Source organism: Herpailurus yagouaroundi, unplaced genomic scaffold, assembly GCF_014898765.1.
Source record: "Herpailurus yagouaroundi ecotype Mexico unplaced genomic scaffold, PumYag 165, whole genome shotgun sequence".
Classification (NCBI taxonomy): domain Eukaryota; kingdom Metazoa; phylum Chordata; class Mammalia; order Carnivora; family Felidae; genus Herpailurus; species Herpailurus yagouaroundi.
In genome coordinates, this window is record NW_024412406.1 from 27,954,298 (window position 1) to 27,969,476 (window position 15,179).

The window sequence follows — 15,179 nt, forward strand, 5'->3', positions numbered from 1 at the left end:
CCCACCACTCAAAACAAGAAAAATAGTTTCTTTCAACGTAGCTTCTTTCCAGGACTTACTCTGGTCTTCTATCAACTTCTCATCTTCCAGATCAGATAAAAATTAAATCTTTGAAACGTCTGTATGTATGTGGATAGTTGTAGAATGAAGGAACGTTTCAACAATGGAAATAAATATCTACTAATTGAACTGGCGAAAGGTGTCATTCTTCAATAATCAACATCTTCTTAAGAAGAAAAAAACTCTTTCAAGAAAGGTGCATTTGTTAACTTTTCCATGGGCAGGACTGTGGTAAGTACTTCACAATGGTGACCTCATGTAGGCCCCGTAATGCCCCCGTGAACTAAGTATTGTGATCTTCAGTTTATACTTCAGTAGACAGACAACGACGAGCCAAGTCACATCACTTGTCTGAAGTCACACAGCTGGCAGATGGAAAGCTAGAATTCAAGGAGAGTGTGATTCAATGACAAAGCTCCGTTTCAAACCACCATAACCTACTGATTACCATGTTAATCCTTTGATAACTACCACACACTTAGAAGTCAAAAGATTTGTCGCAGCGGTTGGGGAGGAGGTAGAGAAGTTGGAACTCTTGTGAGCTGCTGGTGGGAATGTAAAATGACGCAGTTGTTTGGGGGGAAAATTGGTGATTCCTGAAGAGGTTAAACACAGAATTATCACATAATCCACCAAGTCCACTCCTAGGCATATTCCCAAAGAATTGAAAGCAGAGTCTCGAAGAGACGCTTGTACATCGGTGTTCATAGCAGCATGCTTCACAATAGCCAAAGGGTAGAAGCAACTCAAGTGCCCATCGATGGATCAGTGGATAAGTAGAATCTGTTAGGTCCATAAATGGAATGTTTTTCAGCCTTAGGAAGACATGAAATTCTGACACATGTTACAACATGGATGAGCCTTGAAGACATTATGCTAAGTGCAATGAGGTGGTCAAAAAAGGACACAGACTGTATGATTCCACTACAGCAGAGAGAGCAAGTAGAACGGTGGTCGCCAGGGGCTCAGGGGAGGAGAAGTGGGAGTTCCTTTTTTAAGGGGTATTAAGAAGTTCAGCTTGGGAAGAGGAAACACTTCTGGCGATGGATGGCGGTGATGGCTGCACGTCAATATGAATGTGCTCCATTGTGTAGGCTAACACTGCCCATAAACTAGGAACAGGAAAGGAGATTCAATTTCAACTGCAAAAATAATGAAGCCAAGTCCTCATTCTAATTATAAAAATCTAAAGCCTCAGACTCATGAACTGAGATCAGTTGCATTTTTATTCTTATTTTTAACATGAAATAAACACAGAGAAATATAAGGCAAACTCTTGCATCCATTACCTAGACTGGGCAGCTCTCTCATTGGCTTCAATTAGAAATGGGTGTACAACTCTATCTACAGATACTTCATATATAACATGTAGACAGTCCCCTCTGATGAAACATGATGTTGCAGTTCAACGGCATCAGACCATGGGAGGGACAAACAAAAGAGGTGAATTTAGAGTCCCAAAAATAAGATAAAGGGAATTTGAAGAAAAGATCCTTCCACTCAGAAGAGTATGGAAGGAAAGGACAGAAGGGTGATCTATGGATTTTGAAAAGAGGATCACTAAGGAAAGCAAGGTTAATTTACAAAGGTACACCCACCATTAGATATCTAATACTCTGTAGAAAACAGGATTTAATGTACATAAAATTTCTCTAATATGTCACTTTGTTAGAGATACTGACTCATGTCACGACTAGAACTCTGTGAGTAGGCTATGAAGAAGGAAGGAAGTAGGGAAACCTGGCTGGCTCACTTGGAAAAGCTCATAACTCTTGATCTCGGGGTCATGAATTTGAACCCCATGTTGGGTATAGAGATTACTTAAAAATAAATAAACTTAAAAAAAAAGAAGGAAATAGGTGCCGTGTCTGTCGAACGAGATTTTCCTGCTACAAAGCTACTAGTTCATGAGAATGGTCGTAGGGTATGTGCTGATTAGTGACACTTTGGGGCTCTAATAACTTAGAATTGGTCATGACTCACTGAATTTTTTTAATTTTTATTTATTTTTTTTAAGTTTTAATTTTAATTCCAGTTAGTTAACATACAGTGTAATATTGGTTTCAGGTGTACAATGTAGTGACTCAACAATTCTATGTCACTCAGCGCTCATAAGTGTCCTCTTAATTCCTGTCACCTATTTCCCCCATCCCCCCACCCCTTCTCCTCTAGTAACCATCAGTTTGTTCTCTGTAATTAAGAGTCTGTTTCTGTTTTTTTTTAAGTTTATTTATTTATTTTGAGAGAGTATGAGCAAGGGAGGTGCGGAGAGAGGAAGACAGAGAATCCCAAGCAGGCTCCACGCTGTCAGCACAGAGCCCGAGGTGGAACTTGAACTCATAAACCATGAGATCATGACCTGAGCCGAGATCAAGAGTTGGATGCTTAACCAACTGAGCCACCCAGGCACCACGAGAGTCCATTTGTTGATTTGTCTCTCTCTCTTTTCCCTTTGCTTGTTGGTTTTGTTTCTTAATTTCCACAAGTTGAGTGAAATCATACGGTACTTGTCTTGCTCTGACTTATTTTGCTCAGCATCATACCTTCTAGTTCTGTCCATATTGTTGCAAATAGCAAGATTTGATTCTTTTTTATGGCTGAATACTACTCCATATTGTGTGTGTGTGTGTGTGTGTGTGTGTGTGTGTGTGTGTGTGTGTATCACATCTTCTTTTTAATTTATTTTTTTTTATTTTAAATACAATCTATGCCCCAATGTGGGGCTCAAACTCATGACTCCAAAATCAAGAGTCACATGCTCTACCAACTGAACCAGCCAGGTGCTCCATGTCTTCCTTATCCATTTATAAATCACTGGATATGTGGGCTGCTTCCATACCATGGCTATTGTGAGTAATGCTGCAATAAACATAGGGTGTGTGTATCGCTTTGAATTAGTGTTTTTGTATTCTTTGGGGAAAAACCCAATAGAGCAATTGCTGGATCTTAGTGTAGTTCTATTTTTAACTTTTTGAGAAAACTCCATACTGTTTTCCACAGAGGATGCACCAGTTTGCATTCCCACCAACAGCATGAGAGCGTTCTATTTTCTCCACATCCTTGCCAACACCTGTTGTTTCTTGTGTTGTTGCTTTTAGCCATTCTGACAGGTGCGAGCTGATAATCTCATTGTAGTTTTGATTTGCATTTCCCTGATGGTGAGTGACGATGAACATTTTTTCATGTGTCTGTTGGCCATCTGTATGTCTTCTTTGTAGAAATATCTGTTCGTGTCTTCTGTCCATTTTTTTAATTGGATTATTCGTTTTTCAGGTGTTGAGTTGTATCAGTTCTTTATATATTTTGGATACTAAGTCTTTATCGGATCTGTCATTTGCAAATATCTTCTCCCATTCCATAGGTTGCCTTTTAGTTTTGTTGATTGTTTCCTTCAGTGTGCAGAAGCTTTCTATTTTGATGTAGTCCCACCAGTTTATTTTTGCTTTTGTTTCCTTTATCTCAGGAGACATATCTAGAAAGATGTTTCTACTTTGGATGTCAAAGAAGTTACTGCCTATGTTCTCTTCTACAGTTTTTATGGTTTCAGGTCTCACATTCAGGTCTTTAATCCATTTTGAATGTATCTTTGTGTCTGGTGTAAGAAAGTGGTCCAGTTTCATTCTTTTGCATGTTGTTGTCCAGTTTTCCCAACTCCGTTTGTTGAAGAGACTGTTTTTTTTTTTCCCCACTAGATATTCTTTCCTGCTTTGTTGAAGATTAATTGACCCTATAGTTGTGAGTTCACTTCTGGGTTTTCTATTCTATTTCCTTGATCTCTGTCTATTTTTGTGCAAGTTCCATACCGTTTTGATGATTATAGATTTGTAATATAACTTGAAGTCTGAAGTTGTGATGTCTCCAGCTTTGCTTTTCTTTTTCAAGATTGCTTTGGCTATTCAAGGTCTTTTGTGGTTCCACACAAATTTTAGGATTGTTTGTTCTAGCTCTGTGAAAAATGCTGTTGGTATTTTGGTAGAGACTGCATTGAATGTGTAGATTGCTTTGGGTAGTATAGACATTTTAACAATATTTGTTCTTTCAGTCCATGAGCATGGAATATCGTTCCATTTATTTGTGTTCTCTTCAATTTCCTTCAGAAGTGTTCTATAATTTTCAGAAAACACCTCTTTGGTTAGATTTATTCTTAGGTATCTTATTATTCGGGATGCAATTGCAAATGGGATTGTTTGTTTAATTTCTCTTTCTGCTGCTTCATTATTGGTGTATAGAAATGCAACAGATTTTTGTAGATTGATTTTGTATCCTGCAACTTTACAGAATTTGTTTAACAGTTCTTGCAGTTTTTTGTGATTCGCTGAAATTGAAATTTGAGTTTCCTGTGAGAATATTTGCTAGAAAATTTTTTTGAAGTAAAGGAAAGAGATAGCTTGCTTAAAAGTAGAATTAATAAGCAAGGAGAGCTCCTAAAAAAATCATCATATACAAATAGTACTGTTAAACCATCAATGTGATAATCACTAGTGGTTTTCTATCTTCTTATTATGGGTAATACTAATAAATAATATTACTATAAATCTCTGTCTACCTCTATATCTACATCTTTATATTTGTTAAGCAAAATAATTAAATATATTCCTACTTGTCCTTTTCTATTAGCAGATACCCTATGAACATAAAAGCAATAAAATTAGATTTCTTTAAAATATTCGGTATGTCAATTTCTTACCTTCCTTCCAACTAAGGAAAATTTTAATGTAGTCAGTAAAATCTATACACTTTTTCACTATATTATTGCAAATATATTTATCCACATAAATATTTCTCTAATAACTTTTTTTAAGGTTTTATTTTTAAGGAATCCCTACACCCAACACACGGCTCAAACTTACGACCCCGAGATCAAGAATCTCATGCTTCACCAAATGAGCCAGCCAGGCACCCCAAACATCTCTCTAGTGACTTTTTAAAAATATCCATGTATCTATCAATATCTATAACTATACAGTGTTTACTTTGCCAAATCTTTTCATAATGGTCCACGCAAGGAATTTAGTCCCTGTGGGTGGTCAATATATAATATAATAATATAACGATATTTATGAACTGACTGCCTCAATCATTAGTTGACTGAAATTGTCTCAGTTTATTTATTAGACAGACAGAATCTTAGCATTTGAAAAAGGAGACAGTGAGTGGAATAACGAAAATGTTCTAGAACTGGATGGTGATGATTGTTGCACAACCTTGTGAATTTACAAAGTGCTATTTTGAAGTAATTGAAATGATGAAATTTTATATTGTGTATGTTACCACAATTAAAAAGAGTGTATTTTATTTTATTTTATTTTATTTTATTTTATTTTATTTTATTTTATAGAGGACACTCTGTTCAGCCTGACAGTCCCCCCTTTTTTTTTTCTTTTTTTCTGGTAATGGTATCTGGTATCTGGTCTGAAGTGAATAACACCTAATTTAAAGCTTAATTATAGAACATTGTTTAGAATATCATCTCAAGAGGGATGGGAAACATGGTAATTTACCAGAAGACTGGAAGTAATTTGGCATCTCTCTGTGGAAATTTGGCAAAATATAAATATGTATATATATATTTTTTGAGTATATATATTCACTTTTTTAATAACATTGGGCTCCCAACAGGCCAGCAAATCAAAGAAGGAGACAAGATACACGCTAGCTTGCACTCCAGGCACACGTCCCCAGGCAAGCTGGCCCGCCCTCTGGGCAGCGGTTGGCTCTCTAGACGACACATAAACAAGTGTCTTTGACAGAAAGACCAAGTGGCTCCAGGTCCTGACGATAGTGCACAGTAACAAAGCAGGGAAGTCAAGACCCCGGTCTATTTACAAAGCCTACGTGCGAGAAAGGACAGAGATAAAGTCGTTCCCAGGAGGAGCGACATCAGCACAGGCCCCGATGCTCTCCTTTCTCCAGCTTCCAAGAGCCTATCCAGGCTGCACAGACTCAGTGCAGAGAAGCCAACAGAAAAGGCCACTGCTTGGCCTTGACCACAGGGCAGGAGAGCTTCCAGCCCACCCAATCCCAAACATTCTTATGTATGCACCTGTTAAAATACAGGAACCTTAGACTCTGTCAAGCAGGCAAAGAGGAGAACGCTGCTGTGTCCAGGCTGACAATGGAGAACTATCCAGTAGCCTGATGCTCCTTCCACCATTCTCGAAATGGATATCTGCACAGTTTTATTAAAAAGAACTTGGGAAACTAGCCTGTGGAAGACCAGAGGCCCCATAGTTTACCCTTCCCAACCTGTGCCCAATGCTATGACAAATTCCCCCGAGACTGGGTCTCCTGTATACACATGTCTGATGAATAACCCCAGTTCTACCCAGCCCTAGAGTCTCCTCTGGGACACAGAGTAGCAGTAGACTGATCTCCACCGACATCCCTAGCGTGTGTGTGTATGTGTGTGTGCGCACGCACACACATATACACACACTCACATGCTCTTTCCTCTCGGTTACTCACTAGCTGCTTTGTGGCCGCTCTTGTGTCAGGTGCTGGAAGAAAACCATGAATAGAACAAGGTTCCTGCTCTTAAGGTTCAAGGTTTCATATGGGAGAGAGACAAGCAAGGGGGTATATAAATGATCATGTGATTTGAGATGCTAGGATCTAGAAGTGCACAGAGGCCAAATGAGCCTGGGGGCGCTGCCCCAGCCACCTCAAAGCTCGGCATGCCCGGCAGAGGTATGATGTGAGAAGGCACCTTGGCATCTCTCTGCGTGGGTCTACGCAAGTCCTCACGGCCGCTCGGGCATGGTTTCTCAAGCAGTAAAAACCGATGACCAAAAACTAGTAAGGAGATTTAGCAACTAGAAACATTCATATCCATTGAGACAAAGGACCAGTTTGAGTGATTTTTTTAAGAGTGATTTGAAATATTAAAACTGAAATGTCTATTTGTTCAGTAAGCTAAATTCTGGACCCACAAATAGAAGTCCAGAAGTGGTCAATTTGTCTCTTTTTATTTACAAGAAAACAAGCATCTAGCTTCCCTGAACTGCCAATCTAGCTATGAAAAACCAGAGGAAGAGAAAGGGGAGGGCAGGGAGAAGGACCCCGCCCCCCCCCCCCCCACACACACACAGGATCTGCCTCCATTAGTCAAGATTCTTCTCTGCAAAGGGAACGAACGTGTAGTTACCCCAACCTTTGGGTCATGGCTAGATTACTCACGTCAATGATCAGTTGAATTCCCAATTCTGTGAGAGTAGATTTGATCCCAATTTTATAGATAAGGAAATAGGGGCTCAGAAAGGGAATGATTTACCCAAGTTGACACAGCTAATAAGTGACAGAAGCAATGTGCTGTGGCTGGTTGGTGAGATGTAATGTTCTAGACAACAAGCTAAACTGGATGATTTTAAGGCGGAATTGCAGTTCTTGGGCAATGATTTCCGAGCCTGTACTAAGCTTCAATTCCCTGAAATGTGTCATCGCTATCTGGCCGGTGCCCCAAAGCTGTAACCCCTGGTGTCAGCCCTCAGTTCCTTCCTCTCTTGACCCCACAGCCTGTCACGATATCCTAACCGTCGTGCCTCCAGTCTGAGTGTGCGTCTCCAACCCCCGACCCTGCTTGCACTCTGGGCCCTTGTCTCCTGGGAAATTTCCAAGCCTTTTCCGCCTCTGTATGCCAGCAGCCCATCTCCACGCTGCCACCGGGGGTGCTGCATGGCCAGGCTTTCAGACCTCTACTAGGACCTATTGCCTGCAGGAAATACATGTGCGCTTGAACAGGCAGTGCTGGATCACTTTCGGAGCAAGCAGGGTTAGAGTGAGAATTTAACATAGGAGGTCATTAACAGTCTGGCTAGAAGCTGCCTTCAGACCTCATTCCCCACCTGACTTACTCCCCACCTGTCCAGCCTCCCATTTGCCCGCTCAGACCCTACCAGAGTCACAGCTCACTTTGGGGCCAGCTGTGTTTGCCCACGCAGCTCTCTGCCTGAAATTTTCCTCTCCTTCCCTTGTCTAGTACATGCCCGCTCATCCCTGTGAGTCAGACAAGAACACCCTCTTCTGCTGAAACCTCAGCTCGTGCCCCCAGGCAGAGTGGGATGCTCCAGCCCTGGACCCCAAAGCCATGCGGACAAGGGCACATCCCCAAAAGAACGTCTACTGCACTGTAGTTTCAATGGAAGCTTCACGTCCGTTTTCCCCACCAAACTGTGAATTTCGGCATCATGCCCAGTTAACTTTGAGCCCCACGTGCCTATACTTAGCACGTAGTACATGCTGGGTAAGTTTGTTGAATGCAGATAACCAGGAATATCTGAGACTCAGAATCCTGCTTCTCCAGAAGTAGAATAGATGCTTCCTATGAGATATACCCGTGCTTTGGGTATAATCTTGCCAGCCTTTTACTTCAAAATAATATTTTCAGAGAGGCCCAGGATTTCAATTTCTAGTACTAGGGAGTTGATTGCTACTCTGTGGGGGCGGGGGTTAATTTTGGACCCTGGTGATGCCTTCTCTAAGAAAAACAAAACCCCTGACTCAGTTGGAGAGAAGCCACCTTTCTTATCCCTTTCCTCACCAGAGCCGCCCCTCCCACTCCCTGTGGACAGTCCGCCCCCTCCCCCACCACTCCTTTGCCTCCCTCCTGTTACAAACCACGTGGATTTGAGTTTCACCTACAGTTCCTTCCCTCTGTTCTCTCTTTTCTACCACTTACTTTTCCTATTCTTTTCCACCTTTGCTGCTAGCCTCACATGTCCATTTGGCCAACACACCCTTTCTCCCCCTTCTCTCAACGCCATCTAGACTGGTAAAACCACTTGGAACAGCACCAGAACTCAGAGAGACAGGACTTCCACCCCAGCTCAACTCCTCACCACCCTGGAGAAAGTGCTTAAACTTCTCAGAGGCTTTGAACCATCATCTGCTAAGAGGATGTTGCATCCTTGTTTTGTTCCTCTTTGTATTCTGGGCTTTTCTTTTTCTTGGAACGTCTTTATTTGTCCTGTAATTTTAGGTTATGAATTTATGTAAGCCTCTCAGATACTTTTTCGATGAGATAACAAAAAATATACAAATTAAGTCTCTAAGAGTCACAAAGATTTAACCAGATAAATCTATAATGAATTTAGCGCAGTACCTGGAAAATGTTAGCTCATTTTCAGTAATCGTTCTCTTCCAAAAGGAACCCCTGTGCATATATTGTGGGGGATATAAATTGGTGCAGCCACTCTGGAAAACAGTATGGAAGTTCCTCAAAAAATTAAAGAGAGAACTACCCTATGATCCAGAAATCACAATTCTAGATATTTATCCAAAGGAAATGAAATCGGGTTCTCAAGGAGATACATGCACCCCACGTTCATTGGAGCATTACTGACAATAATCAAAATAGGAAAACAACCTAAGTGTTGTCAATTGCTGAATGGTAAAGAAAATGTGGTAAATAGATACAACGGAATATCATTCAATCATTAAAAAGAAGGTAATCCTACCATTTGCAAGAAGATGGATGAACTTGGAGGGCATTATACTAGTGAAATAAGCCAAAAGACAAATACTATATGATCTAAAAATGTTGAGTTCATAGAAACAAACACTAGAACCGTGCCGGCCGCCGGCGGGGGCGGCCCCGGTTCTAGGCTCAGGGTATATGAAGAGGTTGGTCAAAGGGTACGAAATTTCAGTTATAAGGAAAATAAGTTCTAGGAAGCTATGTACATGGTGACTATAGTTAATAACACAGTATTGTATCCCGGAAGTTTGTTAAAAGAGTAGATCTTAAGTGTTTTCACCACACACAGAAAAGAAATGGCAACTAGGTGAGGAGATGAGAGTGTTAATTAACATGATTGTGGTAATCATTCCATAATGTATACATGTATTAAACCATCACATTGTACATGCTAAAAAACTCACATTGCACCATCTAAATACACACAATATTTACCTGTCAATCATACCTCGGTAAAGCTGGAAAAAATTACTTCTCTTCCAGCTATCATGAAATATTAGCTGGTTAGTTATTTCACAAGGTTATTGTGAGAATTATTTTAATGTTTATTTTTGAGAGAGAGAGAGACAGAGTGTGAGTGAGGGAGTGTGGAGAGAGAGAGGGAGACACAGAATCCGAAGCGGGCTCCAGGCTCTGAGCCATCAGCACAGAGCCCGATGCGGGGCTCGAACTCACCGACCGTGAGATCATGACCTGAGCCGAAGTCAGAAGCTCACCTGACTAAGCCACCCAAGTGCCCCATGAAAAGTTTTTAAAAAAATACCATCTAGTTACAAATACTGTTGTAAGTACTTTACAGATATTAACTCATTTGACCCTGCAAAGGAACCTCCTAAGAATCATCTGCGTCCTCCCAATCTCATCCGCATTTCCGTAGGTCCGTCATCACTGAACCACACACTTAGTAACCAGCCCAAAGTCTCAGAGTTCTTGAGCATGCTGGCCTCGCAATTCCTTAGCCTGGGATTTTTATCCCAACACTAAAATTCCCCTACTTGGCAATTTAGGGAGGAAAGAATTACCTCTGTCGATACCAAACACTCCTACTCTAATTAAAATTAGGCATTTTGGTTTGCCCAGTCCCAAGGTACAGTCAGAAATGTCCCATAGCTCTGCCCCGAGGAAGTGTGGCTACATGTTTTGATTGAACTTTTCCTCCTTATCTCCAAGAGCGTTAGTCAGAATCCATGGACTAAAGCTGTGATGATTGTGGAGGAACTCATTTCCTGGGGATTGAGGCTGACGACTGGAGGAGCAGCCAAGGAACTCCAACATGGCGAGTTGGAAGCCAATTGGTCATCCATCCAGAGGAAACCTTCCAGACTGGGCCCGTACTGGTACGTACGAGAAACAGACAGGTGCTGCTATGCACCTTTCTTTCTTTCTTTCTTTCTTTCTTTCTTTCTTTCTTTCTTTCTTTCTTTCTTTCCTTCTGCACATTTTCTTTCTTCCTTCTCTTTTATGAACAAGGCCCAGCCTCATAGTGGGAAGGATCACCATTTCAGATAGACAGCCACTAGGAATGTTGCCTAACACCATCTCATTTTCCAGACCTCCAGCCCCAGAACTAACCCTCCTCACAGCTTGGCTGCGATTTCCCTCTCACAGGCTCTCCCTCCAGAGTCTTGGCCAGAGGACTAACTCACAGAAGCGTAAACAATGGGCTCCTTTTAGCATGTAGAATTGTAATAAATCGACATTCAAAGGGAAGGGAAAGTCTACATACACCTTGTGTTACTATCAGGGTAATTTGAAATCTGGGGGTCTAGCCTGTCTAACCTGAAGAAGTTTTCTTAATGTGGTTTTGAACGTTAAGATTCCCATGGTTTCTAAGGTCTGCTTGCAGACAAGCCTACTTGTGACTTTAAAGGCAAGATAAAAATGATTTGTAATTAGCATCCTCAGCCTTCATAAGCATGTGTCTGGGCAAAAGGAGTTGACTTGCCTGAGGGATAAAGATTGTTGTCCTATGATGCTGTTAAACTTTGGCAAACCCTCTTTCCTTACACTGGCAGGTTGTACATAGATAGCATTGCTTAGCCCCCCACAAATTATCATGGACTCCAGAAGAACCAGATCTTGATTTTAAAATATGTGTTACACTCCAAGGGGGTGCCTGGGTGGCTCAGTCAGTTAAAATGTCCAACTCTGGATTTCAGCTCAGGTCATGATCTCACAGTTCAATGGGATCGAGTCCTGCATTGGGCTCCACGCTGACAGAGAAGAGCCTGCTTGGGATTCTCTCCCCTGCTCTCTCTGCCTCTCCCCTGCTAGCACTTTCTCTCTCTCTCTCGAAATAAATAAAATAAACTTGAAAAAAAAATATGTATTACATTTCTAAGGGTCTGTTCCTGGCCACGGTAATGATAAAGACTGAGTCAGGATTTGGTGCATAGTTTAGTGTCTTGCAGCAAAATCTAAGGGCAGTGCCTGAAAACCTTGGCTTCCCACTGCAGAGTATTGAGAGTAGATGCTAAATAAATATTTGTTGTCAGGAAACGGATGCAGATAAAGAAGAGAAGGAAGGGGAAAAGGAGAAAAAAAAAAAAACAGGAGAAAAGAGGAAGAAGAGGACAGTGATCATTATTTTTTCCAAAACATAAATTGAGAATACTAAAATCATTCACCAGACTCATTCGATGGGATGAAGTCTTTTGAGCAAGCCAGTTTTTTAAACGCCTCTTAAATACCATAGACCCTTCAGGGTTGAAAAGAATCCTAAAAGTATCTTTAAATTCAGGCTATCTAAAAATGAAAGTTAAATATGAATTTTGTGATTAAAACATACCACATAATCATATGGTTACACAGATTCAGCACAAGATCATCAGACCAAGGTCTCAAAAGTATTAAATAGAAATAGAACACGAGATTATAATTCTAAAATGCTAAAAAATCTGTAAAATAATGATTTTGATGATATTCACCCAAAATGATGACCTTACAAATCTAAGATGATGAGGAAATAAGTTCCAGGCAGAGAGTTATTTAATTTTCACGTTGCCAACCTTTTTTCATGAATATAAATGTTTCTTTCCAAAAGACTTAGAGAAGAGACAAGAGCCTTAACAAGTCTTGTAAAACCAGAATAAACTTCTGCTGGCTATCTTATTTTTACTATTTTTTTAGAGGCATGTGGCTACAGATATCTGGGTGATTACATACCCACTAATGTATTTCCCCTTCGTGTTTATTTTGGAAAGATGGCAGGTTATTTTGAAAGAAAGGAAGAAAAAACAGACTACAGAGGAAGCAGAGTTGGCTTGTATCTCGGAGGGCAGCGGATTACTAAAATTACCAGGCTTCCACGGAAGAGAACACAAATTCATCTCTTTGGCACATTCTCTGAAGTTTCAAAGTAGTTATAACAAGATGATATGCCTCTAGTAATGAGCAGAAGAACCCAAGGCCGAAAAATAATTGGAAAACACTAATTCTGGAATTTTCTCTGGAGTGCACCACCAATAATGGGGACGGGGGTGACACTGCTCCTGAGCGTTAGCTATCAGGCAAAACTTTCTTGCCATACTTCCCAGACTGAGTCCTATGGTATTTGTAGCCCTCATCAATCGGAGAGATTAGGTATCAGTACAAAAAATACACAGCATGAGCATGACAAGTCAGAGTTCACATTTTTGTTAATAGTCCTGCCTAGTAACTGGGTTTATTTGCAGCGTTCAGTCTTGCTAGGCACTTACTGAGTGCCCGCAATTTGATGAAATAATTATTTTTGGCAACAACTATGTCATCAAACTGCCCCCTTTACCAGCGCTGCAAAGTGAACGCCATAGAACCCCGCCCCACAGCACACCGTGCCTGCCCGCGCGGCCTTGGACGTGACGCAGAAAGTCAAGATAAACAGCATTCAGGAATTGATGCACTTGATAAAGCAGCAACTCTTCTACAATTCAGTGAGAGAATTTCTAGAACAATTAGCTTTTATCTTCTAGAAAAGGAGATCGATTTTGCATTGATCGACCTCTGAAAAAGAGTATCCTTCCTCCAACAATGAAAAATGTCTACTGTACAGTATTATTTTCATTGTGTCTCTGCAGGAAGGAACCAGTCCAGAATGATCAAGACGTTGGTTGCAATCAATGACCCCTTCCAAGATACCCTGAACTTTCTTTTGTTGATTGGACCTTCTCAAAGTGCGCGGGGAGTCAAACTCTCTGGCTGACACCCATTTTAAACATCACTTAATCGCATGATGCGACAATTCGTTATCAGATGACCCTGTGTTCATACACAAACACAGCCACTATCAGGCACAGACAGGCCATCATCTGGCAAAATCTTGATGAAACAGAAATAAACACAATGTGCAGTGCATGTTAATAAACCCGGGCATGCTGGCACACACTGACATTACAAACAGCCTCGAAAGGAAAAGCTATGAGGCTGGGTTTCCTTATATGAACCTTACCATCAGTATAAACAAGGATCCAGAAAAGGGAAGGAGGTGAATCTTTTGAAACACTGTATCTCTTCTTCAATCCTGGAAAGGACAGCTCAAGTCTTAAGAGCGGCAGTTTCCATAATGTATCATTTTCTCAAAGGGCGAGACTAAGGTAGGCAAGGCTCTTGCCCTCCTGCCCCAGGGGGGGTTTACTCATTAAAAGGTAGTGGGATACAGTGCATTAGGATGGAGATTCTCCAAAGCCCATTTGCAGCCTACTTACTGCCAGGCTCGGTTCTTACTGATCCAGGACAAACTGAAAACACAAGGACACTGGAACAAATCTTTCACAAAGCTAGTTTTTAAAATTGTATTTATTTAGTTTTGAATGCACATGATGAAAACTTCAAAGACGGTGAAAGTACGTTCAGGGAAAAGGAGGCTCTTTCTCTCCTGGTCCTCTGGGTCAGACTGGTTTCTCATGCATCATGAATAATGTATGAGCACACTTTTTACAGATATATTTTACATATTGTACTGTTCCTTGCCTTTCTTAAAAAATTTTTTTCATTTACTTTAGACACATTATTTTTTGAGAGTTTCAAAGTGATTTTTCTTTCATTTAAATCCAGGGTAGTTAACATATAGTATAATAATGGTTTCAGGAGTAGAATTTAGTGATTCATCACTTACATATGAAACCCAGTGCTCATCCCAAGTGCCCTCCTTAATGCCCATCACCAGTTTACTCCATCCTTTTTTTTTTTTTTTAACTTAATTTCTTCTGGAGGTCTTTATCAGTAGATACAATGCTGCCTTATTTCATCAGGCTAAACATACTCCCATGATTTTGTATCATAAGGACTTTTCTTTGTTGATAATAAATGAGCTTTGTGGCGGGGGGGGGGGGATGCTCTCACTCGGCAAATTAAAGTCAGCCACGCTGTTTCTACTGGTACGCAATACATCCCCTTACTCAAACCCACTCCACTACTCAGCATGCTATTTCTTTTTAATTTTACTAGTTTATGAAATCTATAAATCTGAAAACCAGTGAGTTAGAGTATTTGGGTTTTCTGGGACAAAAGTCGGACTTAGGAGTCCAAGAACCAGTAAATAAAGGTTAAAGATAAAATAATTTTCAGAGCATTATATTAATTTTAACTTTTAATATATACTATATATATGCATATATATGTGTATACATATGTGTATGTGTGTATATATATATATATATATATATATATA

At 40.5% G+C, this 15,179-nt stretch overlaps 1 long non-coding RNA gene across 1 annotated transcript in view; it reads right to left on the reverse strand.

The window, feature by feature from the left end:
* Positions 1-2,162: 2,162 nt before the first annotated feature.
* The window catches only part of LOC121038350 (uncharacterized), a 13,458-nt gene continuing 441 nt past the window's right edge, over positions 2,163-15,179 (reverse strand). Inside the window, exons 2-3 of the long non-coding RNA XR_005794308.1 lie at positions 11,971-11,975; positions 2,163-2,270 (exon numbers count right to left, since the gene is read on the reverse strand). This is a non-coding gene — a long non-coding RNA (uncharacterized LOC121038350). The remainder of the gene's footprint in view (positions 2,271-11,970; positions 11,976-15,179) is intronic.